This window comes from Sylvia atricapilla, chromosome 4 (assembly GCF_009819655.1).
Source record: "Sylvia atricapilla isolate bSylAtr1 chromosome 4, bSylAtr1.pri, whole genome shotgun sequence".
NCBI lineage: Eukaryota > Metazoa > Chordata > Aves > Passeriformes > Sylviidae > Sylvia > Sylvia atricapilla.
Window position 1 is genome coordinate 9113762 of NC_089143.1, and position 11743 is coordinate 9125504.

Sequence of the window (11743 nt, forward strand, 5' to 3'; positions counted from 1 at the left end):
ATTATCGTTCGATGTCTGAACACAACGGTGTGAGAAAAGTGTTTATACAAGAAAGGGCAAAACCCGAAAATGGTCAGGCAATGTTTTTGCAGCGATGTATCCCTGAGGAGTAACAAGAAATAATGCTGTACTTGGAGGAAAAAACGGGCTCATGGCTTAGTGAATGGATCGCTGCGGGATACGAGACTGATCCCTCTTCACAGACCCTGGAGTTGTTGCTTGATAGTGATTTCTGATCGCTTACCGATTACTTTAAAATTATTTAAAGCCCCAGGAGGCAAAATGCGGGGAACTGTTCTTATTTAGGAATGAAAAAATACGTATTTCGGGAATGCCTGTGAGGTTTAGCTTTTGATCACTCTCGGTGTGGTGATGTCCTCGTTGCTTGCCGAGCCTCGGGAGCACAGACGTGTCTGCGGTTTTGGATGGCGAATTTATTTTATTGTCGCTTTTCCCGAAGTTTAGTTTGGGGAGCTCGATTCGTTCTTTAGAACCAGCAATATCTGAGCAGCTTTTCAGATATATGCAGCATCCGTCCGTCCATCCATCCATCCATCCATCCCTCCATCCATCCCTCCATCCCTACATCCCTCCATCCCTATGCATATATGTATATATTCACAAACTCTTTTTTCCCAGCAATGTTGCTGCCATAGCTGTGCCCAGAGCTGTGCCCGAGGGAGGGAAGGAGGGGAGCAGGGGCTCGGCCGGGGCAGCCGGACAGCGCTGCGGTGCCACCCGCTCTCCTCCGGGCCATCGGGAGGTTTTGCACGTCGCTCCCCGCTTTGGAGGATACCCCAACTTTGACACCAAAGGCAGCCAAGCGAGCTGCTCGCCTTGTGCAGCGAGTTCGCAGCTGACGATCTTTGTTTTAAACCCCTGCTGATGTTCTTACTCCCAATATTCCCACATCGGACAAAAATATCTGCATTTTCACCCAAACGCGAGCAATTACTAAGGAAACGGGCCTCTCGCTCCTTGCATTTTCCTTCTGGTCCATTTGAAAATGGATCCATCAGCGGGTACCAGGCGTTTAAGGGAGAATTTCTTAAAGGGCATGTGGGACGGCAACAAAAGGCTGCCATTCACGGGAGAAGTCAAAGGCACTAAATGGGGACATCAAAAGGAATTCGGATCCAATCGAAAAATAAAAGAATCTGATTTCTTTTCTTATCTGAAACACGCAGATGAAAAGCCCCTAAAGCAAACAGCCAAAGAAAGCGATGTTTTTTAAAAACAGCAAGAAAGGGGGAGAAAGGGGGGAAAAAATAAAGAAACAATCTCATGAATGCGTTTCTTCGGACTTTAAATGAGATGAATGACAACATAATATCAACAGCTTCTACACGACAAACCTCATTAGACTAATGTCTTTCACTGCCTCGGTTTTACGCCTTAAACTATTCCGGGACAGAGCAATGACTATTGCTAACAGCAGAATAATCCGGAACGACCCTTTCTCTAGGTGAAGAGCCGGAGGGAGCGGCAGGCAGCGCTCCAGGGCTGCGGGTAGAGGTTTCGCCGCGGGGCTCCGGGCGGCGGGCAGGGGCACGGGTGTGGGGTGTGGGTGTGGGTGTGTGTGTGCCGCCTGTCACCCCACGGCATCTCCCGCTGCTCTCCTTACTTTTAAACAACGAGTTTTGATGGTTGTTTTTAGTTGAGTAGACCAGAGGAGTGGACGTCGTTGCTGGAAGATGCACCTGCTCTAAATGTAGATACGCGACGGGAAAGGGAGATTTCACTGTGACCGAAAGAAATACTAATGGAAGGAGAAAGATCGGTTGTTGGAGGAGAATTCTGGCTCTCGCTTTAGCTGTTTTTTCCTCCGTTTGCCCCGGGAAAGCGGGTGGCTGTCCCTCTCCGGCCTCATGTCTCCCGCTAAAAGCCGTGCTGGGGATTTGCTGAGGCGCTTTCCTCACCCTGCTCCGGCTGTCTTGAGCAGAACCCGCCGTGCCTCCCCCGGCTAACCGGGACAGACCGGGCTCAGAGGCCGGGGTCCCCCGGAGCAGGGGACGGGGCCCTTGGGGCAGGGGTTCCTGGGGCAGCCGAGGAGGAAAAGGCCGAGCAGTGGCCGAGGAAAACTTTCGGCGGAGAGAGGCCCCCTGCCCCGTGCTCCTTGGCCGGATAAAGCCCTTCCTGACAGGGGAGGGAAGGGGCAGGCTACAGGGCAGGGGCTTCCCTTTGGTCTCAGTGTGTGTTCTGTAAAGTTGTGACAGATTATTAGTAAAGGGAGGGGTTTCACAGTTTGATGAAGATATAACACACTCTGGACTATCCATCCTCCGGGCCCATTCATCAGCAGCAGAAGCACGGAGATGGGGGGGAGAGCTCTGTTCCTCTCCCGCACAGCAATTCATCACTGAGCCTGAATCGGGGAGTCTTGTCCTTCAGCGACCCTCCTGGGCCGCCTGCTCGGTCAGCTCCGTCCCAGACCAGCCCCTCCGAGGGGGAGATCTCCCTGCTGCGGGACAGAGGAAAGCTGAGAAGCTGCGTACAGGAATCGCGAGAGATGGATAGGAACAGGCGAATAAACTTATGGATAGATACAGACGAGGGGCGAGGATGCTCCTGTGGCAGTCTTTTGTTCGGGAGTGAGTGATCCTCATTGTCTGTCGACGTGGAGAAGGGAGGAAATTAATTGCAACCAATTAATAATTAATCCCGTTTAAACAGCTTTATTATCACCCACGAACGAGAGGGAATTGGTCTGATAACCCCCCGAAGACCGAATGTCAAGTTTAACCAAATAGTTATTGCTTTATCAAACAGAGTCTGCAAATAAATTAATCAAAAGCAAATATGTTCTTTGTGCGGCTCGTTTGCCGGTAATGGATGGATATGAAGATTTGCCGATATTATTGTCTGTCATTCAATCTAACAAAGTGAACATTTATTGCATATATATTAAAAATTATCCCTTAATCGAGTGGGGCTGGGGTTGCAGTTATTGGAGTCTTCCCAGAGGTGAAGTCCCCTTGGATAGGAGAAGGGAGGGCTGCTCTTCGCCTCCCGTGCGATTCCCTTCGGAACAAGTTTCAAAATTGCTTTAATCCACCGCTAAATTGAGCTGTTTTACTAACTGTCCACGATATCATAAACAGTTTGAGGAGCTAATGGACGAGATGTTATAAAAATAGTGGACGTAAAGCACAGAAGAGGCGATATATTCGCCCTGGAGTGGTGGCCGGAGACCCAGCCACGGCAGACAAGCCCTCTTTGTGTCCCCCTTGCTTACATCATTTTCTAATTAGGCATAAAATTGTCTTCATACACTGGTATCGCTGGCTTCATAAACATAACCATTATGGTTCATAAAGACCCCATTGTGGGGAGCCCCTCTCAAAATAGAAAGGGATCTGGAGAGGCCCAAAGAAAAAAACATCCCCTTTGTTTTCTCTTTTGAGAAGACGGATGGGCAATGTCACGCAGAAGATTACTTTAGACTATTAAATTGTCAGAAAGGAAGAATTTCCCTATTAATAAAGGGAGTATAGGGTACTGGTGGAGCTGGAGGCTGGCGAGGCGCGGTACCCGGTGCGGGATGCGCGGCGCTGGCGGGACGCCGCCCCAGAAGGGCACGGCACGGTCCGTGGGAGCCGTGGCATTCTCCCCGTGGCATTTCCGGGAGCGGGGCCGGCCGTGGCTCGGTGCCACGCACCCGCGGAGCAGCGGGCAGCCCCGGCCTCGGCGCCGGGATAACTGGATGGAGATGGATGGAGCCGCCTATCGCCCCCGACGCGGTGTCAGCCCCCGGACAATTACTGTCTCCAGAGGGATGGACAGACTGACTGACACTGACCTCTGCCCACGAGCCCACTGGCGGCCCCGAGGAGCTTATGTGCAATTTGCTGGATTTCGTTTACAATAACCCGACTTGACATAAATAACTCTCCATGCTGTGTCTACGCCCGCCTGACCTCCTGAACTAGCGCGGAAACACTGCCGTATTGATCAGGGGCGCGGGGTTTTTTGCCTTTTTCTTTTTTTTTTTTTTTCTTTTTTTCTGTTTGGTCCGTGAAAACCCGCTCCCTCCGTCCCGCGGTCCGTGCGCTCCCCCGAGCCGGACGGGCCCGGTCCCCGCGCGGGGGCGGCAGCGGGGCCCGGCCGGTTCCTCAGGCAGGGCTAAACCTGAGCCGGGACAGTGGTCCTATTTCCTCGGATCCTACTTTAACCTGACGATGCTTTCCTTAAAAAAAAAAAAAAAAAAAAAAAAAAAAAAAAAAAAAAAAAAAAAAAAAAAAAAAAAAAAAAGGAGTTAAATTTCATGTCGCGACGGCTATCGGCGAGCCGTGACTCCCAGTGAGGGTCTACAGGGAGGGCATGGGCTGTCCGAAAGCCTCTGCTCCTTTTCCTCTCTCTCATCCTTCCGCGCACCAACTCAGAGCCAGACTTTTGTTTCGGCCCCAGTTGGAAGCTCCACGGGGCGTGCGGAGATGGACGGAGGAAAAAGAAATAAAAAGGAACGAAAGTAAAGGGAGAGACAGGGAGACTCTGCGGCAGAAGCCTTGCGGAGTGAGGCTGGTGTTATCCATTTAGTGTGACATATGGAAATCTCCCGGTGGGGCCGCAATTAAAGGAGCCGGCCCTGCGTCCTTTATTCCCCGCTAACTTTTGTGTTAAATGTTAACAACCTGGCTCTGTCCATTCTGGCTCTATTACCAAGTGAATGTTGACTCCGAGGCTGCCTTCCTTTCTGCCTATTCTGGGACTGCCTCCCATGCAGATTTATGTATTTTTGATATTAAATTCTTTCTAACATTACGCCTGCTCTCTTGTTGACTTTCATTGACCCTTGCCCTTGTCCCCATACTTTTCCATATTTAATACGTGAACATTTTTTGCCGGTGCCCTCCCCTCTTTGTTACCTCCCGGTTGACTGCCGTCCCTAATGGCATGTGCTGTTTGCTCTGTTGTTGAACTTGGTAGGGTCACATAGTCCTGTGCTGTGATATCCTCTGCATTTCCAGCCCTGCCATTCTGGGGAGGTGCCTTGTGGAACAAGCCTTTTTTCCCCTAGCTACCGGCTTCCTAATGACTTAAGCAAACACCTTCGCTAATGATCCCCCAGGCTGCCTACTCCCCTCGGGGTTTTGTTTAGCTGAACTCCTAGTGCTCTGCCTGTCCCACTGGTAGCTTGGCCTCTCTGACCTGAGACATCGCAGCTCTTCTCCTTGGAGCGGGCTGCCTTGTCCAGCTCCGCCTGGGCCAAAGGCCAGGATCATGGGAGCATTGGATGCCACCAGCTGCTTGAGGTGACACCGAATTACAAAGAAGAACCGCCAAAGGAAACTTGGGCTCACACAGGCAAATGAATGTGTTCATTTATCTCCTCTGACTCCGCGGTTCGCGGCGTGCCTCGGCCCTACGGCTTGGCTGGGGGAGCGGCTAAACGTCCTTCCCAAGAAAGATTGTCTCACTTCTCCTAGGCCGGTCTGTTCAGTATCATTATGTGACCGGTTTTCAGAATTGAAGTTGCCTGGTGTTTTGATTCTTCCCTGCCCGTGCATTTGTGCCCTGGAGGTCCCTTCAAAATGGATGCTAATTGTTGGGGCTGCACACTGCTGCCTGCTAAAATGCCCCAGAGCTCCCAGGCCCTGCTCCTCAATGGCTTAATTGACAAGGACTTGTCTGTATTTAGGAGCAGCTGGTCCAAAGCATTGGCACATCAGTGCAATCTTAACACAGCATCCCTAGCCTGGAGGAGTATGAGGGTAAACGTGGTTAAAATGAAGGAAGATTTATAGTCGGCCCCCTTGGGTAATGCGACAGAAGACAGCTACCAAGATTTTCCCTGGTAGGGGTTTCATTCATCAGCTTCCCAGTCTTGGTAACGTGTCTAGGAGCCACGTTCCAGCTATTATTAATAATAGGAGGTGGCCATTTAGCACAATTAGGCAGGTGACAGTATTCCACAATAATGCGTAGCCCTAAACGAGACGGGGAGCCACAAGAAACAGATCCACGGCCGAAGAGCACCGGGGCTTTGCTCCACGGCCATGTCCCGGGTGGATCTGGGCTGGTCCAGGGGACAGCGAGCGCTCACCCACCTGCGGGTGCCCCGCCTCGCAGCTCCGTGTGTTGCCAGTTAAATCTTGGTGGGCAGCAGTTTACCCACCTTCTACAAGGAAGACTGGGAAAGAGCATTTCCTGCAGAAGTGCTCCCTCTTAACCCTGAGTTAAACCCTCTGAAGTCACACACTGGGTTTAAAAATCATCTTCCAGCACGTCTCTGAATTTTAAGTTAAGGCTCTCTTTATTTTCGGATGCACGGATGAAATACATATATTTTTCTCCTCTGTCTTTAAGCATTCCTCGTGAGCTTCCTGTTCATAGGATTTAAACTTACATGATTTCTAAACGAGAATGGCTGCGTTTATTTTCTGCACAGGGTTATTCAGCGGTTTACAAAGAAGGTTTATGAAGCAGCTTAAAAATAAGGGGTTTTGTTGTTGTTGTTTTGCAATGTGTGGGAAATACTTTTATGTTCACACAGTTCACTCCATGAATAGGGATAATAGGTTCGGGATCCTCATTGAAATTTGAAGTTTTTAAACAGAAATTCCCTAACTTTTGCTCGTTTTCTCAACTTTTTTCGTAGGAACAATGCCAACATTGAAGCCCTCGGTTGGAGTCTGCACAGTTGGAGATCTTTGGTGCCATTTTAGACATCTTTGGATTTCATCAATCAAACTGACTGCAATTTTCCATAAAAACCCTGAATTTGGGTCAGAAAGTGGGCAAAGCAGATAAAGATCATTCGAGCTGTCTTATAAGATGATAAATAGATATCCTTTCAGTCCAACAATGCAAGAAGTGCAGTTTTGTAATTCACTTCCATTGGTTTTGAATGCAGTGAGTCGAAACAATTTATACATGTTTTCCCATGGTTAGAAGATGTCTTTACATACTTGTCAATAGTAGCTTGACCTTTTTCCCCACTGAGCTACGAAGAGGTGCTTTTTTTCTCCTTTTTTTCCAGAATACAGAACAGAGTGGTTTGGGGTTGGCTTTTTTTTTTTTTTTTTTTTTTTTTTTTTTTTTTTTTTTTTTTTTTTTTTCCCACTTCCTTCCTCTATTTTTTTTAGAGACTAAATCGATAAGATATTTCATTTTATCCTGAGGTTTAAGCAGATGGTAGGTGGTTCACTGCAGTTCACCGAGCTGCAGAGGAAGTATTTTGCTCTGTGTTGCCACGAGCGAGTGGCCAGAGTGAGGTTTTAGCCAGACGTGTTGGATGTCCTCAGTGTGTTCTTGAACTTTCATTTAACGGGTGAGAAGCCCTAAAAGTCTTGGGCGGAGACCTCGCTGGATTCTGCCAAAATACCACAGCAGGCAGAGCCTTGCTGTGCGGCCGAGGGAGGTTTTCTGATCCTGGGTTCCTGATGCTGGGTTCCTGCCCGCTCTCTGGCTGTCCCAAGAAGATTACCTTGTGGGGTGAAGTCCAGCCCATTGGGTGCTACACGCATCCGAGCGGGTTTGGAACGGGCACCTCATGTGCTGTGGGAGGCCCGCGGAGGTGTGGAAACACCTCTCGCAGCAGCGGCACAGAGCAGCGGTGTGGGCATGCTTCAGGAAATGAGGTGGGAGCATTGACCTGGGTCTGCAGGATAGGGAAACTGAGGCACGAAGCCTGGGGCCAGGGGTGGCTCTGCACTTGCCGACCCTTGCCAATGGCTACGAAGCCAACTGGAAGACTCTTCTGGGAAGGGGGCAGGAGAGAAGGATATATGTTTAGAAGACTTGAACTCCTCCACTGAATCAGGGGGGTTTGCCCCGGTGGGGGGAAAAAAGCAGCACGTCCCCACAGTCTGCCGGCGCCCAGCCTGCGCTGTCCTCGGGACAGCCTGCCGCTAGCTGGCCTCCCTCCCGGGCGGAGGAAAGTGGTGGAAAGACTAGGACGGGAGATAAGGCTTTTGCTTGTCCTCCCCTTGCCTTGAACACGACAGCCCTGCTAAGTGCTGAACACTACCCGCTAATGGATAATGACCTGCGGTGTGCAGCTGCTTGCTGCTCTTCAGATAAAGGCTGCTTTTACTATTAATTGCATTTGTAACATGAGCGCAGTAGGTTCACAACCAAAACGATCCAGAAACAGCAGCATCCACGTTGCGACGGGCACAGCCGCCTCCACGAAGCATCCGGACCCTTCTGCAGAGCGCAGACGGGTCCGCGGCCTCTCGCTGTCCCCTGGGGGGAAAACAGGCGTGGGGGAGGAGGTGGTCCAGCTGCTCAAGAGCATTTCCCCCTCTGCAAAGGAGCACGTGGGAAGGAGGCGAGAAAGGGTTAAAGCAGCTTGTGGCTACTGGTGGCTTCCCACGGTCCGTGGGTGAGAAACATCCACTCACGCCATGCGGATTTCGGGGCTGCGAACAGTTCCCTTCCCTGAGACGTATCTCGGGTGAAATTCCACCTGAACGAGACCAAAAAAAAAAAAAAAAAAAAAAAAAAAAAAAAAAAAAAAAAAAAAAAAAAAAAAGCCTTTATTGTTGCTGTTTATTGTATTTATTTTATTTTTCTTTTACTCAGGCGAAGACATATTTGTTTCTCCTTCCAGCTCTTTTTGAGGGCCGGAGGAGAGAGCCTCATGTGCCGCGGGGAATGGCGGGGCTCAGCCGGGCCGAGTGCGGGGCCGGGGCTGAGCTGGGAACGGCGCAGCCTCCCGCACGTGTGGAGCGGCTGCGGAAGTTTTTGGGACACATCAAGGACAAAGACCACATGTCTCTCGGCCTGCTTTAAAAACGACTCTATGTGTTTCTAACTCCGCAGCAGGGGCTTAGTAAGCGGCACGCAGCAGTAGCTACACAAGATTTTGGGGGCAAGCCTCTCGTATTCAAGTTGCAGTTATAAGTAGCGAGATAAAACAAGTCATTTGCTCCTTAGAAAGCCTTTCACTCAGTGCGAAACGTCAAAAGCCACGCTAGAAACAGATAATGGGATTTCTCCCTTGCCTCCCTATTTGCTGTATCCCTAAGCGGAGCTCCGAGGCCGCGGTGCCGCTGTCCGCTCCCGGCCGCGGGCGCGCAGAGCCTGGGCCGCGGCCTCTCTGCCTCTCTCTCCGTGGATTCTGCTTTCTCACGGTTTTGGTGTGATGTTTTGTTGACTTTTTTTTTTCTTTAAAATTTTCCTTTCTTCAGTCTCTCAGGCAACTATTTAAGGACGCTCTTGAAGCTAAAACGGACCCTAGAAATATCTACTCCGGCCCTTTCCTCTGTCAGTGACTATCTCTTCGGCTGCAGCCGCTGGTGCCCCCCGAGCCGGAAGGGAAGGGGATGGCAGAACTTCTCCGAGGGGAGCCCTCGGATGTTTTCACACGGCGAGCGCGGCTCACGCACCTGCTGAGCGGGGCGGGGGCGGGCATTGGCGGAGCTGGCTCCTTTGGCCCCGAAGGGAAATCGATAATCTTTCGAATCTCATTCCCAGGCACTGGCTCCAGCCGGTTAACGATTCAGCCGGCGACCCTCTTAGCAGCCAGCGTCTTACCCAGGATGATAAATATACAGCTGCATATTTTTCAGTCGACCTGGCTTGTAGCGGTGGAAATAACTCTCTTGTTTCTCTACTGTTTAGCTGCCCTCCCTCCTGCGTGTGTAAGAGGGAGAATCCCTCTTTCCTTGTCTTTTTTTCCCTGGTGGGGTCGGTGTAGCAGACACTCAGGACGGCCCACGGGGGCCCGGGATGAAACAGAGCTTTGTGCCGGTGTCCCTGTGCCGGCTGGCGGGGACGGATGGTGCCCAGCACTGCGGAGCCGGAGCAGCCCGGAGCCGCGGGCCGGGGCTGGGGGTTGGAGGCAGGAGCCCTGGGCCGGGGCAGGCGGTGCCACTCAGGCCGGCGGGGGGCTCGCAACTCGCTGCAGCCCCGCTCCCCAGTCTCTCAAAGCCCCTTTCAGCCGCTCTGCGGGCTCCTCACCGGAGGAGGCTGAAGCGACATAAAAGCGCATTATGAAAATTATAATATCGGGCCCAGAGCATGTCCGCGGAGGCAGCTCGGCAGCTTTCAGGCATTGAGCCCCTGTTCAGCTGGACTGAGCTGTAAAATATCCATTTGAATTCGGTGCCTGAATGGAGCAGCAGCAAGAACAACGAGGACCGGGGCAACAGAGCTCCCTTTATCCCCCCCTGTGACTTCCCCCTTCTTGGCCATTCCTTTCCTGTTGCACCTTTCTTGCTTATGGGCAAATTCAACGCCTTTTTTTTTCCCCCCCCCTCTTTTCTTCTTTCTTTTCCCTAAGCGGGAAGGGGGGAAGGAATGGTGGGGTGAAACGTGTGCGGGAAAGGCCCCGTGCCCTTCCCTGCCTCCTTCCCCGCAGTACGGCCCCGGAGCCGGCGGCTCGTCTGGCTGCAGTGCCGGAGGGGGAAGAGGGGGGAGAAGCAGCAGGCACGCCCTGCCGGGCCGAGCCGAGCTCCCCGCGGCTTCACACGGTGTAAAGCCTCTTTCTCCATCCCGGAGAGAGCCCACTCTGTCTGCCTCGGCTTAACACTGCCCCGCAGCCTGCGATGGTGCCACTGACGAGAGACTGCTGCGGAGGAGTCTTCGGCTCCATAAACGCCAAGGAGCCGGGGATGAGGAGCCGCGGGGGGAGAGGGGGACGGTTTTGGCAGTTATGATCTATGGAGGCAGATGAGCCGACCTGCTATTCAAAATACTTCCCATTGTGTCGGTAATGGTCCGTTTATGACTGGAATAACCCCTTTAATATTAATAGAGCCTTTTAAGGCGGCGGTTTCCTGGGTGCTGGGCAGGAGGGCGAGCAGCGCAGGTGTTGGGGCAACCTGTGCAGGCGGTGGCCCGGCCGCGGCTCCCGGCGCAGGCAGCGAGCAGGTGCTGGCGGGACGCGCACCCTCTGCACCCGGGCGAACAAAGGCTCGGCTCGCCCGGGGTCTGCGAGCATGAAGAATTGTTTAATTTCAGGGGAAAGTGAAAGGCTCTGCTTCTGCCGGGACGTGACATTTCCTGTGGTGAAGCCTGCATTGGCTGCTAATAGAGATCTAATTGATGGGTGAAGTCCCATTTCCGCGCTTTCTCCTTTATTGCTCCATCCAGTCTGTTGCAAAATATAACCTTAATCTGATTTAGCAATTCCTCCAGGATTCGGTGCAAGCTTACAGCACAGGAAAAATCGTTATTAAAAAAGTTAAAATACAGACTTGGATTCGGTGCGTTGCCTTTTTATATATATATTATTATTATTTTGTTTGGTTAGTTCTTTCTTTTTTGTCTTCTCTATTTTTTTAGACCCGGCCCCACCCAAATCTTGGCAATTTGACACGTTCCTTTTCGGTAATCACTCCGGGTTTTATGACTATTAATATCAGAAGGGATCGGCGATAATGCGGATGTCCCTCTTTGTTTTAAATGCAGATGTCAGCAATTTGCAGCCTGGTTTCCGAGCGCGGCTCCGGGCGCGGACAGAAGCGCAGCCCCGAAGGAGAGGAGCATCCCGGCCGGAGGCGCATCTCCACCCGGGGAGCGGGAACCAGAGGGGCAAGGCACCGACAACTTTGGCGATTGACGTCGTCAGAATAAAAAATATAAGGATAAATAACAATCAGCACCGTTTTGCTGGAGCTCATTTCTCTTTCTCTCCCAGGGGATAAAATAATGCGTTTATTTAAAAAAGGCTGGCACGGGACCCAGTGGCAGCCGGCCCATTCTCTCGCTGCCTGCAGGGATGTGCACGGGGCTGTTCTCCTCCCGTGACTGCAGACGAGCAGAGGGGCCAGGGCAGACCGCATCGCCCCGGCCT

The 11743-nt window shown here is 51.7% G+C and overlaps 1 long non-coding RNA gene across 1 annotated transcript in view; it reads left to right on the plus strand.

Moving 5' to 3' along the window:
- Window positions 1-11528, plus strand: part of LOC136360102 (uncharacterized) — a 12175-nt gene extending 647 nt beyond the window's left edge. Inside the window, exons 2-3 of the long non-coding RNA XR_010743418.1 lie at window positions 6599-6852; window positions 11359-11528. This is a non-coding gene — a long non-coding RNA (uncharacterized lncRNA). The remainder of the gene's footprint in view (window positions 1-6598; window positions 6853-11358) is intronic.
- Window positions 11529-11743: the final 215 nt, after the last annotated feature.